Source organism: Rhinolophus sinicus, chromosome 14 (genome assembly GCF_057876585.1).
Source record: "Rhinolophus sinicus isolate RSI-liver-muscle chromosome 14, RSI-T2T, whole genome shotgun sequence".
Lineage (NCBI taxonomy): Eukaryota > Metazoa > Chordata > Mammalia > Chiroptera > Rhinolophidae > Rhinolophus > Rhinolophus sinicus.
Genome location: NC_142514.1, coordinates 119,858,074 through 119,875,958, shown reverse-complemented (window position 1 = coordinate 119,875,958; position 17,885 = coordinate 119,858,074). Strand labels below are relative to the sequence as shown.

At 34.5% G+C, this 17,885-nt stretch overlaps 1 protein-coding gene and 1 long non-coding RNA gene across 6 annotated transcripts in view; one reads left to right on the top strand and one right to left on the bottom strand.

Annotated features, from left to right (window-relative positions):
• LOC141572197 (uncharacterized) overlaps positions 1–13,337 on the bottom strand; it is an 831,933-nt gene extending 818,596 nt beyond the window's left edge. For all 4 annotated transcript variants that reach the window (XR_012497419.2, XR_012497417.2, XR_016018720.1 and 1 more), the window contains exon 1: positions 13,210–13,337. This is a non-coding gene — a long non-coding RNA (uncharacterized LOC141572197). The remainder of the gene's footprint in view (positions 1–13,209) is intronic.
• CNTN5 (contactin 5) overlaps positions 12,828–17,885 on the top strand; it is a 1,286,475-nt gene continuing 1,281,417 nt past the window's right edge. Inside the window, exon 1 of one of the 2 annotated variants that reach the window (XM_088791491.1) lies at positions 12,828–13,407. The gene's annotated coding sequence lies outside the window, so the exon portion shown is untranslated. The remainder of the gene's footprint in view (positions 13,408–17,885) is intronic. The other variant, XM_019741696.3, reaches the window with a different exon arrangement.

The window sequence follows — 17,885 nt, the reverse complement described above, 5'->3', positions numbered from 1 at the left end:
TTTCGGTTGTTTCCATGTCTTGGCTATTATGTATAGTACTTCAATAAACATAGGGGTCCATAAATTTTTTTGAATTAAAGTTTTGGATTTCTCTGGATAGATACCTAGGAGTGGAATTGCTGGGTCATAAGGTAGTTCCATTTTCAGTTTTTGAGATACCTCCATACTGTTTTCCACAGTGGCTGCACAAATCTGCAATCCCACCAACAGTGCACAAGGTTTCCCTGTTCTTCACATTCTAGCCAGCACTTGTTGTTTGATAATTTATTGATGATAGCCATTTTGACTGGGGTGAGGTGGTATCTCACTGTGGTTTTTATTTGCATTTCTCTAATGATTAGTGTGGTTGAGCATTTTTTTCATGTGTCCATTTGCCATCTGTAGGCCCTCTTCAGAAAAATGTCTCTTCATATTCTCTGCGCATTTTTTAATTGGGTTGTATGTCTTTTTTTTTTTTTTTTTTTATAGCTGAGTTGAGTTTTTTAATAAATTTTGGATATTAACCCCTTATTGGATATATCACTGGCAAATACCTTCTCTCATTCAATAGGATCCCTTCTTGTTTTATTGATGGTTTCCTTTGCTGTGAAAAAACTTTTTAGTTTGATGTAATCCCACATGTTTATTTTTTCTCTTACTTCCCTTGCTTGAAGGGCTATATATATATCAGTAAAAATCTTACTCCAGGTAATGTCTGTATACTTTCTTCCTATATTTGCTTCTTGGAGTTTTATGGTTTCAGATCTTACATTTAAGTCTTTAATCTATTTTGAATTTATTCTTTTATGTGGTATAAAGAGGTGGTCCAGCTTCATTTTTTTGCATGTGTCTGTCCAGGTTTCCCAGCACCATTTATTGAAAAGACTGTCTCTACCCCACCGTAAATTCTTGCTTCCATGGTCATAGATTAAATGACCATACAGGCATGGATTTGTTTCTGGGCTCTCTATTCTGTTCCATTGATCTATGTATCTGCTTTTATGCCAGTACCATGCTGTTTTGATTACTATAGCCTTGTAGTACAATTTGATGTTATACCTCCCACTTTGTTCTTGTTTCTCAAGATTGACGAGGCTATCCAGGATATTTTATGGTTCCATATACATTTTAGGATTATATGTTCTATTTCTGTGAAACACTTCCTTGGTAGTTTGATAGAAATTGCATTGAGTCTGTATATTGCCTTAGGCAGTATGGACATTTTAATGATATTAATTCTTCATATCCATGAGCATGGTATGTGTTTACATCTATTTGTATCTTCTTTAATTTCTCTCTTCAGTGTCTTATAATTTTCTGAGTACAGATCTTTCACTTCTTTGGTTAAATTTATTCCTAGGTATTTTATAGTCTTTGAAGCAATTATAAATGGCATCTCTCTCTTAATTTCTCTTTATGATATTTTATTATTGATACATACAAATGCAACTGATTTCTGAATATTAATTTCTATCCTGCTACTTTACTATATTCATTTATCAGTTCTAATATTTTTTCTGGTAGAGTCTTTAGGGTTCTCTCTATATAGTGTCATGTTATCTGCACATAATGACAATTTTACTTCCTCCTTACCAATTTGGAGGCCTTTTTCTTTTTCTTCCTTGTCTGATTGCTATGGCTAGAACTTCCAGCACTATGTTCAATTGAAGTGGAAAAAGTGGACAACCTTGCCTTGTCCCCGATCTTAATGGGAATGGTATTAGCTGTTCCCCATTGAATACCATGTTAGCTGTGGGTTTATCATACATGGCCTTTATTATGTTGAGATATGGTGCTTTTGGGGAACTTTTCATAACTGCAACACACCTGTAATACTTCTAAAAGACAAGTCAAAACTCAATTTTTCATTCTTCTTTCTCTTCTTTTAATTTGCTGTGTTTATTCATGTCCTGCTTTTTGGAATTCTTTCCACCTTTGACTTCCTTGACATCTTTTCATATGGTTCTCCTCCTGCATCCACAATATTGCCTTCTCAGTGTCCACTATTGATTCTTATTTCTCTATGACTTTAAAATGCTGTGTTCCCCGAGGCGCCGTCATTGCCCTTGACCTCTTCTTATGTCATCATTTTCAACAGTACATCTACATACTCCAAGCATCAGCTACCAACTATACCTGATTACTTTCAAAACAAGACATGTGACCTCAAAACATAGGTACTCAATATTATTCAACACAACATCCTTAAATACTGCACAACTGAATAGTCACTCTCTCCAAAACTAAATTCATTATCTACCCACTAAAAATATCCCTTAAATACTGCACTTCAGCTAAATTCACTACTTTTGAGCAACTAGAATTCCCCTTTTGTTCTGCTTAGCACAGTTGGTTCAGTGTGACGTCTTATTCACTTGCTTGCATCTGCAAATGAAAGCTAAGATCTGGGAGGGTGAAGTTCGTTTCTTGTCTATTTTGTTCACCATGGAATACCTAGTTCTGCTGTCCTAGAAGAGAGTTAATGCATAGTGAATCTTCTCTGTCACGCTCCCATGTGACCAATTAGTCCACATGTCCTCCCAATTCCACATCCTAAAAGTCTCTGGAATCCAATGTCCTGTTACAATCTTAGTTTCTTCTTTTATGGCTACAAATATTATAATAGTCCCCTAACTGATTTTCCTGCTTCAAGCCTATTCATCTGTAAAATTATATTTTTTTCTGATTGAAAATTTGCAATGATTATAGTCCCTTAAGATGATGTATATATTTTCTTAATTGAGATGTGACCTATTCCAATATTGACTCTTTCACTTTCCAGATACTGCAACATCTACCCATATTCATTATTTTTAACTTTTCTGAACACCGAATTTCATGAATTTGGAACAGCACACTGTGCTGCTATCACAGGGCTGGATAGATGTAGTGTTGGTATAAATATCAATATAGATATCTATATAGATATAGACATAAGTGTAGATATGTGGAAGTAGACAAAGATGTAGAGATTAATACTTTCAATCACCTCTGGCCAGTTCTTCTACTCATTTTTCTGAGCCAGTTCCTGCGTATGACCTTGGTGAAGGACTCCCTTCAATGCACAGAGAGGTGTTTTCCCCTGCCTTCCTACATAATCCTGAGACTATCTCAATTAAAGCACTTTGGATATTCTCTAAGCTCCTTGAGAGTAGAGATGGTGCACCTTAGTATATGACACAGTGTCACATAGCCAGTAATAAAAATATTTGTTAAAGGAGTGTATGAATTTAAAAATGATAATTTGTATGATCATATTAATCTACCATGTGAAGAGAAAGAAATCCTATTTTAAGCACACCTGTCGATGTAGTCATGGCACAAAGAACCTCAAATTAGGAATCCTGTAAATAAAAATTTATTTCAAAACTATTCCCTTAAATAGAAGACCATTAAATAATATTTAACATAAGAAAAATAAATCCTCAGATAGGAAACAGAAGCAATAAATATTTACTTAAGTGCAGTGTAATTCGAGCAATACTTGGAATCACCCTCTCTTCTTCTATTTTTAAATTTGTTAACTAATAAGTGTATTATACATTTATTAAGAACACTTTATAGGCTTTATTAAAAACTTTATAGACTTTATTATATATTTATTAAGAAGACTTTAACAAAAACCAGAATTTGTTTTTTGTTAAAATCCAGTGTTCAGAGATTTTAACAATAAAGTGTTGTTGGTTTTTTTGCACTTTTGTATAAGAGTTGAAGATACTTATTTGGAAATTTCTTCCACAGAAAATATCATAACACTAGTTTATGATGGAAGCAAAGAATGTAACCTCAAATTTAAGGACTTAGGGAAAGACAAGCTTAACGTAGTTGGCTACTTCTACTACATTCAGTTCTGCCCTTGGTAAGCAAGACAGTAACCCCACTCAGAAGTGCTACTGAGATATCAGAAAGTAGGGTTTCCAGGTGGGAATTCCCACCCATTCTCAGGAATGTTTCGCTTTCCCGTTCCTGAATCCTGAGATATAAACTGTTTTCTGTTCTCCATGATCAATCGTTTCCACAAAGTGATGGCCGCTACTACCAACCACCTGGATTCAAGGAGTCTATTTTCCCGACCAACTTTTCTTGGGATTCGGGAATGGAAAAGCGAAAGAGATTCCTGAGAACAAGCGTGAATTCCGGTCTGGAAACCCTAATTTTTTTTTTTTTTTTTTAATGCAATGTTAACTTTTTCAGCATTAAAAATGATTCCTGTGTTTTCATGAAAAAAGAAACAAACAAACAAACAAACAAAAAACAACAACTGTGTGCACAGTCTGCAATCAAGAGTTAGTGAAAAGGAAAAGAAGCACAAACATGTTTTACTCAATACAAAAATAACGTCAAAGTCAATAATATAGTCTTTAAAAAAAAGAAATGTATTTCCCTTCTCTTCATAGAGAGCATATATTCATTTTGAAGTAACTAACATAATTGAGAACAAATCAGGATTAAATTTATGTTTATATCAATCAATTATGTTTATATCAATCAGAGGAGTTGGAACTCTAATTCAGGCCATATGGAAATAGTACTAAAAAAAAGAAAGGGGAAAATATGCAATCCTTTTTGGGGTGTGGAGAAGATAAGATAGCAGTAGCTTGCTCACCTTAGACGGTTGTCATGTGCGTCACATACTTTTCCAGGAGAATGTGTGCAAGGGATAACAAATAGGCAACATTGACTGAGAAGCAGTGATCATGGCCTGGGGTGGAAAATGGCTGTAGATGCTCAGTCCTCCCTGTGAACCCTGCATGAATCTGGAAATCGGATTCTTTGTGCCTTTATTAAAAGAGCAATTGTTTGGTCAAAAATAATTGAAGATTTGGGGTGGCCAGATGGCTCAGTTGGTTAGAATGTGAGCTCTGAACAACAAGGTTGCCGGTTCGATTCCCACATGGGCTGGTAAACTATGCCCTCCAGAACTAGATTGAAGGACAACAACTTGGAACTGATGGGCCCTGGAGAAATACACTGTCCCCCCACCCCCAAAAAAAGAATGATTATAAAGAACACAATAAACAAACAAACAAAAGCTGAAGATCTTTTCCCTCATTATGTATCTAATACTGATAAAAGCTCTAATTTAATTACTTTTCTATTAAAGTTTTCAAACTTCCAGTCAAACATGCAGTTTTTTCTAATACTATGCTATACCTTAATTGTGCTGATTTTCACTGTAAAACGACCATATTTCCTACCCTTTAGGGCCTACCACTATTGGTGGCATTGTCTTAAGGCTCACTATGAGTATACAACATTGGCTGCTGTCATTTGTCAACAAATATTGTCATTTTTTTTCTCTTGTCTCATATTGTTTTCCAGTGAGTTTTGATATGATTTATTCTACTGCTGGGTTCTTACCACTATCTGCTACCTCATTAGCAACCGCCATTTAGCAGGAGCCTGAGCCAATAGGATGCCACCTTGTTCAGTCTTTTGGATCCTTTGGGACTGTCCACCATAGACTCCATTCTGTGAACTACAGTAAGACTGTCAGCCCTTTGTGTGCTAATAATAATCAATTAATGTTTGATAAAGTTGCAATATGTTTTACTTTGGCACACGAAGCAATCTATTTTAATCTCATTAGGAACACCTCTTCACCAACTGCACTGCAAGCAGGTTCACAGTGTATGATTATTTCCTTTCATACAGTTTGTGTATGCACACAAATGATGTGGCATAAGAAATGATGAGATGTGTATGAAAGTGGTATCATGTAATTATACCATATTGATTAATGTTTGTTGCCATATTGAACAGGCTTGGGGTCCTTACAAGAAAGGTGCTACTTAAGCATAAAATATTGGTGTTGCATCTGTACTTGCATAGCTTATAAATCATATCTCAAAATTTCACAGACACAAAGCAAGTTTTTACCATTTTCAGCAAGCAAAGACAATGAAGCTAGTCTAGTGGAGGCTTCCTCCATTATCAAAACAATTGCCAGAAGAGTCCTGATCCCTTCATTGTTACCAGTTACCATGAGTGATGGTTGGTGGTGAGTCAGGTAGAAAGAACACAGCTAAATTTCCACGTGTCAGGCTGAAACTGACATGGTGAAGGACAATGATTTTTGTTTTTTAAATGTAAAGAAAGAGCAAACAAGATATAAATAGGATTTATGGCAAATAAATTTGGAATACCAATATTTAATTTCTTCTTAACAGAACATCACTTATTGTTAAAATTACATATTTTCCTCCAAAATAGTTGGCTCTTAAGTGCCAATTAGTGTGTTGAATCAGGAATTATCCAAGCAAAACACTAGAAAGTGACAATATATAGTATTCACTTTTTAAAGTATATTTTAAAGTTTTGTTAAAATATGATGTTTAAATTCATTTATCTCTGTAGACTACTTAGAGTAGTAAGTTCCTACTAAGTGTCACCTGAATGAATCATGTCTGAGAATATATCAAAATGACATAAACTTCCAATTAATAGGTTTAATATGGAATTTGATCTTGTTATAAGCTTGTGCTAAAATTATTTTCTATTTATTGGATTATTTGTACATGATGTCTGTTCTCTGCATCTGGTACCAACTTGTTTTGTGGTGACTTGATTGATTTACTTTAATCAAAATAGGGACTGGTTTAGTGACTGGTTAAGAACACTCCGTGGAGGCAGACTTCTTGAGTTAGAAATTCAGTTAGACCATGAGGACAAAATGGAAGCCTACCTACTCTAATGTCTAATGTAGTTAGTCCTCAACAAATGTTAATAGCTTTTGTTTTCCCTCTAAGTGTAAGATCACTTATTAAACATTTTGACACTTTACGACTTAATGATGTGTTTATTAGATGTTGTTTGTTAAATTGTATATATAACTCTTCTAGCCCCAATTGCTAATTTGGGGTTCCTTTCAGCTCCCTAAAAAAATCTGAAAATCCCTAGAACAACGCCTAAATGACATTCCTAATTAGAACATGAGTGCCATCTGGTGGTCATAATTGCAAACTACAGGCTTACTGGTGAACAGAAAAGTAGGTGGTGATAATTTTCTGCTTCACAATGCAGTCTCCTGAAGTGATTCTCAGACAAACAAATGAGACTTCTTATATGCACACTACTCAACTGTTTCAACACAAAATTTCAGCAGAGTGTTGGGGAAATTTAGTCCCTGGGCCTCAAGAAGCATACAGTCTAGTTCTAAAGACTCACATAAAATTTTTAAACTGAATTATAAATATGAAATAGGAAAAAGAAAAATAGATATATAAAGAAATATATGTATACACATATATATGCATATATATGTGCATATATATGTGTATATGTATATATATATATATATATATATATATATATATATATATATATATATATGAGTTCAGATATAAATGAGACCAGGGAGGGCTGTAATAGAAAGATGGGTATAATATTTAATAGGAAAAAATATTTTGAAGGAAGATTATTCTGATTTAGTGCAAAAAGTCAAAGAAATATCAAGTTAAGTGGAGATTGGAAAGAAATGGGAAATGATCAAGATGCAAAACACGTATGAAAATCCTTTAAAATAAGATTCAATAACTTAGAATATAAGAAGCCATTAGAGATTTTTATCCCAGATTTAGAAGATTGGTGGATAAACAGAGGAAACATATCTAGTCATTAAAAATTGAATCTTAGATTTTGTTTTTTTACAGAAACAACTTTATATGAGAAGATCTTGGTGAGTGCTATACAAGATGATGATTAGACATCTATAAGAGTAAATTTATTAAAATTTATAGGCATCATTATACTGAAAATATAACTAAGAAAACATTCATGTACTTATTTAATGAAAGCTATGGGGTGTAAACTAAAAATAAGTAAACTTTTCTTTTAAGTTAATAAGATTTCAAGTTTTATTCCTGTTTTCTAAAATGTTAGTTTAACTGTCAGTGTTGTTTCTTTTTTTTCCAGAGGAATAACATTTTTGATAGACCAAGATGTGACGGAGAGTGAGCATGAGTATCACTTAGAAGAGGCCAGTCACATCCACAGGCTCTGTAAAAGCAAAAGTTGGCACTATGAGCACCAAAACAGTTGAATTTGAGCTCCTCTTTTATACGCTGTTAATGATTTTGGTTGCAGATGTTATCACGGCGTCTACAAACTAGGCTTGTTCTTAGTGTTGGTTACTGAAGCAGCTGTTAAATTAATTAAGTCAGTATATTGTCCAAGTCTGATTAAGATATGTTTATTTCTGCTTTCATAAAACAGCTGCGATGTAAGTCCTGAAACTGATGTTCTAAAAAACCCAAAATACAATTAAAATCATCATATGTTGTCCAGTTCAAGTAAAAGTTTACTTTTGGATCTTCGTGTTTTATTTATTATTTATAGGGGATACTAGTGTATATCTAGAACACAAGATTATAATTTATTTAATTTTATTTCTAAGTACTTTCACATTCAATGTTCTTTTAAACGTATAACATACAGGATTAAAACATCAAAACAGAAAATGTAAATGTTGAAATTGGCTCCAATAAGCAAAGCAGGCGATCCGAGAAAGAGACTGAACCTGATTTGAATTGAGTAATGCTCTCTGTTTCCATACATTTTGTGGTAAAATTTGTTGGGGTATAACAGTAGTTATGGTCTATTAATTAGAACCTAGAACCTTATGTAAATCAAATGAAAGGAGAGGAAAAAAGGAGGGAATGATTTAAAGAAAAAAATCTGTAACACAAATAAGACAAAAGCTTAGAAGTAACTCAACTGATGCAGATGTGCTGCATCTGCTCATTTGCCCCCTGGGGACTGGGGGATAAAGAGATTAAGACATTTACACAAAGATGGTTAGACAACAAGATCAGATAAGCAACATGGCAGCTAGGTCCAGGTACTTTAACTAGGTCTAGGTATCACGGAGAAAAGGACCCACTAAACCACTTAACCCACTTACAACCAATATTTTTAATTCATTTAACATTCAAATGATATTTTAATCAGGGTAGACAATAAGCTGGTTCATTTTAAAATGTCACTAATGTTCTGAACTAGAAAGAAAAAAGTGATCTTTTAATAATCACTTCACTTAGGTAAACAGTATTGGGGTTTCATAATGGGACATGAATACTCTTTTTAAGACAATCTAAGTGAGGACAATATTTTAAAATCCCACTTTCACATGAGAATAGTAGAAAATTTTACTTATGATATATGAAAAAACTTGATGGGTGCTCTGAAAATATGAATTTGTTTGTTTCTTCTTGGTAGACCTCCTACAAGAAAATGTTTTCTGTTTCTTTTTTCTTTTTAATTAAAGTTTATTGGGGTGACAATTGTTAGTAAAGTTACATAGATTTCAGTTGTACAATTCTGTAATACATCATCTATCAATCACATTTTGTGTTCACCACCCAGAGTTAGTTCTCCTTCCATCATCATATATTTGATCCCCTTTACCCTTAACTACCATCCCCCTACCCCCTTACCTTCTGGTAACCACTAAACTATTGTCTGTGTCTATGAGTTTTTGTTTCTCATTTGTTTGTCTTGCTCTTTTGTGGTTTTGGGTTCGTATACCACATATCAGTGAAATCATACGGTTCTCTGCTTTTTCTGTCTGACTTATTTCGCTTAGCATTATAATCTCAAGATTCATTCATGTTGTCACATATGGTCCTATTTCATCTTTTCTTACTGCCAAATAGTATTCCATTCTGTATATATAGCACAACTTCTTTATCCATTCATCTATCGGAGGACATTTTGGTTGTTTCCATGTCTTGGCCATCGTAAATAAAGCTTCAATGAACATTGGAGCACACGTGTCTTTATGTATAAATGTTTTCAGATTTTTTGGGTAGATACCCAGGAGAGGGATTGCTGGGTCATATGGCAATTCTATTCGTAATTTTTTGAAGAACCTCCACACTACCTCCCATAACGACTGAACAAGTCTGCATTCCCACCAACAGTGTATGAGGGTTCCTTTTTCTCCACAACCTCTCCAACACTCGTTACTATTTGTCCTGTTGATGACTGGGGTGAGGTGATATCTCATTGTGGTTTTTATTTGCATTTCTCTGATGATTAGTGATGTTGAGCATTTTTTCATATATCTATTTGCCATTTGTATGTCCTCTTTGGAGAAATGTTTCTTTTTCTGTTTCTTACTTAATGCACTGCTTTTTTTTTCTAATTTCAGATATTGATACACTTATACCTGAATGCTGTGCACATCATAGTGTATATGATCTATAGACCCTTCACTTTCCAAGCACAGCAATTTAAAAATATGCAAAAAGATATAGAAGTCAGAAAGACTAATACTAGCTATAGTATTCGGTTGGTGCAAAAGTCATTGCGGTTTTTGCAATTATTTTTAACCTTTTAAACCGCAATACCTTTTGCATCAACCTAACACATACATAGATGTTAATGCAAAATATATGTAGAATGTATAATTTTATAATAGTATAAAATGGAACATTATAAGCTATAAAATAAATGAAATTAATACATGTAACCTAGTCACCCCCAAATTATGACTTGAAACCCAGGTTCTAAATTTGAACTGACAGAAATAGATCTTACTATTCCTAACTATCCAAATTCAACATCTCCTTTCTAAATTATCAGATAACCTTGACAGGAAAAATACTACTACATCACCTACTTGTTGCAAAAAATAGATTCTTGCTCAATTCTTGTGATAATAGTGTTTTCTTTATAAAAAGTCAAAACATTATAAGCCTTTAGATTCTTTTACTAAAAAAGGAAAAGATTTAATTCATCTATATCATTTGAGACATAAATTTCCTTGTTCTTGTTAATTGTAGGAGAGTACCATGATCATGTAACTCATAGCGTTTCCTTCTTTACATTGGCTACTAACTATCTTCATGGTAAACATCGGATCATTCCTGAAATTGTAAAGGAATTTTTCTCTCTAAACCCCATTTCTGGCTTCATATCTCTCTTACTATCTGTCATTTAATCCTATATCTTAATTTGACTGACCTACATTTTTGGATAATTTTATAATTGAATAAATTTTTATAAGTCAACTTAAGTCCTTTCTGAAATGCCAGTTCAAAGAAAAATATATGAAATATATGAGATACTGATATAAACATTAAAATTCTTAAATCACCGTACTATAAAGGTGTTTTAGGAATTGAAGAGAACTCTAAACAAGCTCATCCTCTAAGGCCCCTCTAAGGCTGAATGTACTCAATTATACTAAATGTTTAAAGGCAAAACCACTGCAGAATAGGAAAAAAAAAATGCTTTAAGCTCTTGGACTTTGAATCTATTTTGTGATATATTTAAAGAGGTTATAAAAGTCCTGGTAATTGTCTCTGTGAACCAACAGCCTGACACAGGAGTGGAGCCAGTGAAGCAGAGCAAAAGCCCAGAGAAGTCGAATCTCAGCAACAATCCCTCAGTTAACACATTAAAACAATAAAAATAAAAATAACCTACCATGTTTCCCTGAAAATAAGACCTAGCTGGAAAATCAGCTCTAATGCATCTTTTGGAGTAAACATTAATATAAGATCGGTCTTATATTACATAAGACCTGGTATTATATTATATTATATTATATTATATTATATTATATTATATTATATTATATTGTACCCAGTCTTATATTAAAGTAAGACGGGGTCTTATATTAATTTTTGTTCCAAAAGACGCACTAGAGCTGATTGTCCAGCTAGGTCTTATTTTCAGGGAAACATAGTAATTAGTGGTACACAGGAAAAATAAAATAAACAGTATGGAAGGGTAGAGAAGCATTAAATGTGAACACACAAATCTGTCTTTGCTATGGTACAAGAAATCAGCCTAGATCCTGAGGGTAACCATTAAAAGCAGAGACTGGATGTTTGTATAACATGTGTGAATGAGAAGAAGCCAAGAAACAGGAAAAAGACTAATTTTAATTACTAGAAAAGCTGCAAGAGAAAGAACACAGAGCTGGTGGCAGGACGGCTTCCAGCTACAGGCGGCATGGCACTGTACTCTCCTTGCCAATTAGAGCCAGCCAGACCCCATTGGGGGACTGAGTGAGCAGAGGTATCAGCCTCAGTGCAGGTCAGGCTGGACTGAAACATACATGAAAAGGGGACACCAAGCGACACCGGTGTGACCTGAGGCTCTCCTACAGTTTCATTTATAGACGTACAGAAATAGAAAGCAGTATGTGGGATTTCCTTTCCATACAATACAGGTGCTAACCGCGTTATCTACGGAAATACATTGCAACAGAAATGTAATATAATTTATTTCACAAACACTCAATGAACATCAAACGAATCAAGAGAATTACAGAAAGACTCAGAGACTGAGCGAAGGAAAGTAGAGGGGAGGACGAGCAGAACAATGGCACTAAAGCTGCCACACTCTGGATTTACTACCTGTGTTATTTCTCCAATTACATCCATTGTGATATCAAAATTCAGAGAAAGGGGCTGCTGTCTGAGATTAAACCGATTCTTCCTTTCGCTTCTTTAGAACTGACACGGGAGAGGGGCGGGGAACCCAAGGAGAGATCCAAGCAGTCAGAGGGCCTAATAGTCCGTAGATAAAACTCTCAAGTGCATAAACAAAAGAGAAGTGCTTCCCAGTCAGGACCTAAGGAGATTCTCCAAAGTGAAAAAGTCCACTCTGGAGCCGACCTAAGTGAACGCAGCAGGCGGTGCTGCAGCTGAGATGAAGCCACCGACTCGGAATCCGAAGGAAGAGCCAGCAGCCTGGAGGACAGGAAGGGACTCTACTCTGGTCTCCCTGGTGCAGGCACCACCAACACGTCTGCTTTGTAATCTATGACCATTAATGGGGAAAGGTTGCGGGGCTGAGGGGAGAGGGGAAGCCCTCGGTATTTGGGATTAGGAGCGCAGAGAAACACCGGCTGGCTAGGGAGACGAGTGGAGAGACACAGAAAAGCCTTCTTGAGGCAAACAGACCTTTAAGCCCGGGGACATGGTAAATGAACCCTTTTCTGCGAGAGGCAGTGAGGCGCTGGGCGCGGGCGACGGCGACAGCGCGGGCGAGCTGGGAGGGGCGAGGGACCGCTCTGGGAAGGACACAGCCAGTCAGAGGCGCGGGGCGCGGGGCGCGAGGACGCATTGGAGGAGAACACGCGAGCCCCAAACGCACCAGCCTGAGGAGGCGCCGCACCTACTTCCCAATATAACCAACTACCGAGTGCGGGAGCGTAACTGCGAGAAGGCAGCAGCCCAAGTGCCATTAAAGCTCGGGGCGGAAAGGATGCGTTACCTGGGTCTCCTCTTCAGGGAGAAGCCGGGCAAGCTGGAGGATTCCCTCTGAATGATTAAAAACTCCGCAATTCTCTTCTGCCACAGGCTGAGAGGGACCCAAGGAACTGCTCTATTTGAACTGTGCCGATGGACAGGAGGATGGGAGACAGGAACTGAGAGTCACAGAGGAAGGACAGGGGAGTCTGGCATCTCATTGGTAAGTGGCTGACATTCCTTCGCCAGTGACTGCTTTCTGTGATTGTGCACTTCATCTCCCAGGCGCTTACAATTTTTGACACACTCGCTTCGGCAAAGCCACTGGTTCTAGCCATGAAGCCAGAATTTAAAACTGTCAGATAAAGCGTTTTTTTGTGTTTCTTTTTTTGTTTTTTGTTTTTGTTTTTTGGTTTCTTTTACATATTATTTTTCTCCGCTGGGATTTTATGTCAGAAAAGTTGAAACAAGAGTACATATAACCTCTTTGTGTATCTCATAATGCCATCCAAAATAAGAATAAACAATTCCTACAACTCAACTGTAAGGTGATGAATGCCAGGATAGGGTAGGACTTTTTCTACAAAAGCAACTAAATGGTCAGAAAATAGGATGCTTTCTCAGGGACTGAATGCATGTCTTATGATTTAGCAATGCGTTTCTGAGACCAGAACCCAAATAATTGGGCGTCTGACAGTCCAATAACTTGTTAAAATTCAGTAGGGAGACTCTATAAGTGAAGTTCTACAAAGTTACAGAGACTAAAACAGCGGTATCTTGGATTATGCTGAGGTGTTTTCTAAATGTTGTGTAGGAATGTGACAGATTTTTAAAAAAGAATATGAAAGTATGTTCAGAGATTCTTACTGAGTTTTTATGAAAAAGTAGGAGAATGCTAATTTGCATATATGGACATGGTGAACAATAAGCTGAGAATTACTCTGACAATCTAAAAAAGTTAAGCTATTTTAACTAAATTTATTTGGGAAAACCAAGAATACACTACATATTTTAAAATTATTTTACTTTTAAATTTTATAACCTCTAGCATGAAAAATACTATTTGGTGTGCTAATGTAAATATAGATTTGGAAGCAAAAACTTTTTAATTGTTGCATGTAAAATGCCTTACCTATATTAACCTACTATTTTTCTTAGTCTAAAAGATAACAACATTTAAAGATGTCATACTTCTACCTTGAGTTTCAATTTTAACTGTGGAAGCAAGGATGAAAGAAGTAGATGTTCATTAGGATACTAGCATTAAAAAATACAGTCAAGTAAGTAGTGGGTCAAATTTAAAAACTAGTGAAGGCATAATTAAGTACTGTTGAATTGCGACAGAACTACAGAAATACTAATGACTAGCAGAGGAAGCTTAATGGAGGTCATCATGATTACTATTGTAACCCTAAACATAAAAGAATTAGCAATGAAAATGTCATTATTTTTTCAAAGTGCCTGTAGTCAACTTAAGCAACTCACAAATATTTATTTGCATATTTTCCAACTTCGTGCTAAAATTATTCTAAGTTCTATGAGAATCAGTTTATTGAGTTTCCAACTTGACAGGTATGTTTCCTTTGATTCAAATGGAAAAAAAAAAAAAAAGCACACAACAATATGACTATCCAGTATATGTCCCATAAGACAAATGAATAAAAATTAAAAGACACTACATACAAATGCCAACTAAGTCTAGTGAAGGAAACAAAGTACAAAACTCAAAGTGAAAATTTAAAAAAAAAGGCAATGTGATTTAAAAAATAAAATAGAATTTGAAAAGTAACTTAGCTGGAGTGTGGTGAGAAGATATAAAACCAGATTTGAAAATAGAAAATCAGTCAAATGTTTATTACAGTATAAATACCAATGTGTTGTGCAGGGCTTGGTGGAGGCTTTAAATTGTTTATATTTAAAACTCCTGGAAATTAACAAATGAAGAGAAAAACTGATAATTTTAATTTTTCTTTGATTTCATGAAAAAATGAACAGAAAGTTACAATTCTCAAAAGTTAGAAAGAAAGAACATTACCCCGATAGATGAACTAAAAGCCATGCTTTGTAAGTTCTGAGGCATATGCAGACCGTGATGTATATGGAAATAGAACTGAGAAGCTGTATTGTGGAATTTTTAAATGGATCACTGAAATACCTTAATGTTTCCTCAGGTGAGCAATCCTTCAACTATGAGGTGGCCTGAAATATTTGTTAAGTTTGGGAGATAAACTAAAATCAAATCATGAATAAACATGTAGCCTATGTTTATTTTTTAAAAAATATTAAAAATCAGTTGCTTGTGAAAGTTTACTTTGATTTTATGTGTCCAATTAAGTTGAAAAATAGACCAGGTTTGGTTAATATATACTTCTTTAAATGTCTGTTTTATTTAACAGTTTAGAAAACCTTTACCATCTTCAGGGTACAGGTTAGATAGAGTGTGGTTTAATGGCAAACTGATTTAGTGATAAGAACCAGAGGGAGTCTGTAAAGGGTAGAGGGCTCTCCAGGTGAAGAAAGTAAGGGGATACTATGCTGGCCAAATTATTTTGGAGCTTGTCTTACTTCTAGAAAAACAAAAGGTAAATTTTTGTGGGGGGCGGGGTAAAAAAAGAAAAGAAAACTTGTCTAGATGGCTGTAATAGTGTAAAGATGATTTGAGTATATTTAAGTTCCATTGGTTAAAAGAAAGTTTTATAGCAGAGGTTAGTGTCCCTATTCATCAAAAATAATTTAGGATTTCTATGAGGCTAAGATCTTTAAAATGTTGTGACTTACTGAATCCATGCTACCACACATACTTTGATTACCTATATGTAGTCTCTGAATTGTCTTTCTTTTTAAATATATTTCTTAAAAATTTACTCAGTGGTTGGAAATTTATGTCTCTTAATTCAAACAGGTCCATATAATGTTGTGTCTCAAATTCTGACTTAAAGAGCTCAGGTTTATTCATCTCAATTTATTACTGAAGATACAAATATAAAAGAGGTGTGTATCCTGACAAGATACTTTTTTTTAGATTACTGTTATAAGGCTGTGCTAATATGTTGCATGAACTTCTTAGCTCCTTATAGCAGGAAAGAGGCTGGTCGGAAGCTCAAAGCTGTAGAATCTTTGCAGAGGTCTATTTTCTGAGCATTTGTGATCAATAACTCTACATTAGAGTTATTCAGACTGATACATTTAAAAAAATAATGAAGTATATAAAACTCCTTAACTTAAGATTTAGGATTAAAAACTGCTATGGACAATGCCCCATCTTCACATCTATACCTCTTAAATTAATTTATACTGTTTTATATGTGTGTTTTTTTATATTCAAATATATAATGTAAGAAGGGTTCAGGTAAATGGAGTAGTATCAGTTTATATTTTTCTCAGACACTGGAACAGCTCTATGGATAATTATTTTCATTAAAAATAAATAAAACAAATGTGTAGTGCTTCACAGATAAAGTGGATATAGGGGGAATTTTTAAATGGTTTTATTATATACATTTACATTTTAGGAAAATATGGTTTTACAGTTAAATTCTTTCATTAGAGTTATTTGGCAGTATTAAATTATATTCCATGAACTTGATATGTGACTATGTATTTAAGTTCATTTATGTTTTACTTATAATAAATACGTTCATAAGCTAAATATAGAGCATTTTCCTGCCTATCAATCCCTTAAGTTGAAACACAGGTCTTTAATTTCATATTCCAGAGTAGTGCATGTTGTGTGTTTGACATTATAGTCTTCTTAAACATTAGCTCATAAGACTTAAAAGTCAGCCAAAATATGGACACTCTTCTTTTCTTCCATGGAAATGGAACTCTAGAATAGGCCATAAAGTAATTCCAAAACATAAATCAAAGCTTTCCTTTTTATGGAAATTAAAAAAAAAAAAAATGAATCTACAATTTCTTAATTTAATATAAAATAGTGTGAGATTTATTATTTGTGAGAAATTTATAAAGTACAGTCATGTTATTTTACCATGTGTTACTAAAGTTGGAATTCCTTGTGATAACAGTCATTTTTATACAGTTCCGAAACTGTTTCATTGGATTCATTTGACAAATTGGTGCAAAATTGATTTTTTTCAGTGGTCCCTTAAAAATCTATGATGACCTAAATAACTTGTCTCCCAGTGGATACCACTTTTTATTTATTTTTAACAAGTGGATTTCTCTTAAACAATCTGGCAGTATTTGCACATTTCCTCTTATGTCAGTCACAAATATTTCCTATACTCCCTTATATAGACCAAAAAACTTGAGATCTTGATAGATAGCAAGGTATTAATATATTTGTATGAGCTTTCCTGCAAGCATACCTTTATAATTTGTATCTGTACTCTAAAATAGGGACCTGCTGAAGGGTTAAAGTGACTAAAATGTACATTATTCAAAATTTAAGCAATTGTAGTTTGGCAAGGAGGAAGATGAAAGTATCGCATTTATCTGAATGATCTAAAAATCTCTTTTGTGACCATTGACTGGAAAAGTATAATTATATACATAGGATTCTATGAGAGGGATAGGAATCTGCTTCATAGCATTCTTATAGCTGTTAAATGCCCAAGAAAGAGAATATGTCATCTCCCATTATGATCCAGTAGTAACTATAGCATATGGAGTTTAGGAAGAGAAATTTTGCTGTTCATTTAGGTGATAAAAGGTGTATTGAAATAATAATCCAATCATAAT